Source organism: Mus pahari, chromosome 19 (genome assembly GCF_900095145.1).
Source record: "Mus pahari chromosome 19, PAHARI_EIJ_v1.1, whole genome shotgun sequence".
NCBI classification, from domain to species: Eukaryota; Metazoa; Chordata; class Mammalia; order Rodentia; family Muridae; genus Mus; species Mus pahari.
Window position 1 is genome coordinate 12340504 of NC_034608.1, and position 2247 is coordinate 12342750.

Here is a 2247-nt window from a genome sequence, read left to right on the forward strand (position 1 = left end):
CCCCCCCCCCCCAAAAAAAAAAGCAACCAAGCGAGGCCCAGGTCTCAATGAGCCTAAGGCGTGGAGGAGTTTGGGGCAAGTATGATGTTCTGAGTTCTATTCCAGCTTGAGCATGTACACACACACACACCTGGCACCCGGCACCCACAGAGGACCCGGATCAGGCTCCTCCCCTTCCACAGGGTACTTCTAGCATTGAGGTATGCAGAGGTCTCTCTCTCTCTCTCTCTCTCTCTCTCTCTCTCTCTCTGCAAGCAAACACACACCTCAAACGAAAAAAATAATTAGAATTCTAGCAACCGGAATTTAGCAAGAGGATGCTGGGCATGGGGTGGCCCATGAAGATTTTCTGGACGTGTGTCCTTGCCTGGCTTCTTATTTATCCTGTCCCCTCGGTCACCTCAGACAAGGACAGCAGCGCTCTAGATTCCTAGGGTGGTGGGTAGATGAAATAAAGGGAGAGTGATGGTTTTAGGGACTTAATGACGTCACCCCTTCCAGTATCCAAGGTCTGGCGCCCACAGAGGATCAGGGTTCTTAAGTGCAGGCTCCCCCCCCCTCCACAGGGTAAGGCGCCAACTCACAGGAGCTGCAGAGGCCCCATTGTACCACGAGGGGGTGCACAGAAATCGCGGGCTCAATCACACCATAGATTCCCCTGCAATTGGCATCAAAGCCCAGAGTAAAGGCCTAAGCCTGGCTGCTTCACTGGCTCCTGGAATCTGTGAGAAATGCACATTCCCCGGCCCACCCTACATCTACCGAGCCATGGCCAGTCTAAGAACAGCTACTCTGGGGTCCAAGTCTCTCCATAGCTTGGGATCTGTTGTTTGGCTCCGGGCTACACGATAGAACTACCCATGAAACCTTTTCGTTTTAAGACTTATTATTTCTGAGACAGACTCTTTAAGTAGCTCTAGCTGTGTAGCTCAGTCTGGCCTCAAATTCACAGAGATTCCCCCTGCATCTGTCTCGAGTCCTGGGATTAATGGCATGCACGACCACGCTGGGTCATGTCCTCTAGGAGCTATGTGAATACTGGGCTGTATGGGGAACGAAAGGAGCTTCCCGTGGGCAGACAGCTCTGCCCTGCCCTGGCTCCTTGTTCAGGAAAGGAGTATGTGCTTTGAAAGCAAGAAGGAGGAACTGGGGAATGCAGGAAGTCTCTGCAGTTTTGTGGCGACAGCTCTCTCTCTCTGTGTTCTGTGTAATTTTTATCTTTGTGACAGTGAGAGGCGACAGGGTTGGTATGGACAGAGGCTGAAGTGGAGTCAGGCTTCTGGGGTTTTCTCCCTGGACACCTGATGATTTCAGAACTAAAAGTGCAGAGGGGCCAGTCAGTCACGGTTTGGGACTGGACCTGCAGGAACCACCTGAGCCTCCTTAGATGACAAAATACGGACGACATCTCACTGTTAGTTTATTCTGCATTGCCGTGACGAAAATATCAGAAACGGTTTGTGGAAGAAATGCATTATACTGGCTTACAGGTTCCGAGAAATCTCAGTCTTTCAATGGTGGGGAAGCTTGGAGAAGTGGCAGAGCCTGTTGCCATGGTGATGAACCAATCCTCCAGAGGTACCACTGCAAGAACATGGGGCTCAGAGGATCAGTAGGACCTATTGCCAGGCAGGCTGCACAGTCTTTACAGAAAGCCCTAAGCCCACTGTGGTAGTTAACCAACCTGATGCTGAAGAAGTGGAGGCAGGGGACTCATCCTCCAAATATCTCTACTTTGCTTTGTAAGATCAGCTCTCTCACTGAACCTGTGTCTTCCAGTTTCAGCTGTGCAGTGAGTCCCCAGGATCTACTTATCTTTGTACTTTCATCCCTAGGATGGGGTTACAGATGTGTTCCACCACATATGTTTTTACTGGTGCTGGGGATTTGAACTCGGGTCCCTACGTTTTTGAAACACTATTATGAGTCATCTTCCTAACTCTGGCTCATATTTTGAAATAATGATAATATAATTATATTATACTAATAATATTACACTAACATTATTATATAATATAATTATTTTATACTAACATTATATAATAGTAATTATTATTATTATTATTATTATTATTAGTGGTGCTGAAGATAGATTGAGGAATTTTATACCTGCTAAGTAAGAGCTCCTCCACTGAGCCACACCCCAGTCCCTCACTGGGGAATTCTAGGTAGGGGCTCTACCACTGAGCCACGCCCCTAGCCCCTCACTGGGGGATCCTAGGCAGGGGCTCTACCGCTGAGCCACGC

At 48.6% G+C, this 2247-nt stretch overlaps 1 protein-coding gene across 1 annotated transcript in view; it reads left to right on the forward strand.

Moving 5' to 3' along the window:
- LOC110336886 (PNMA family member 8A) overlaps positions 1–2247 on the forward strand; it is a 12031-nt gene that overhangs the window by 569 nt on the left and 9215 nt on the right.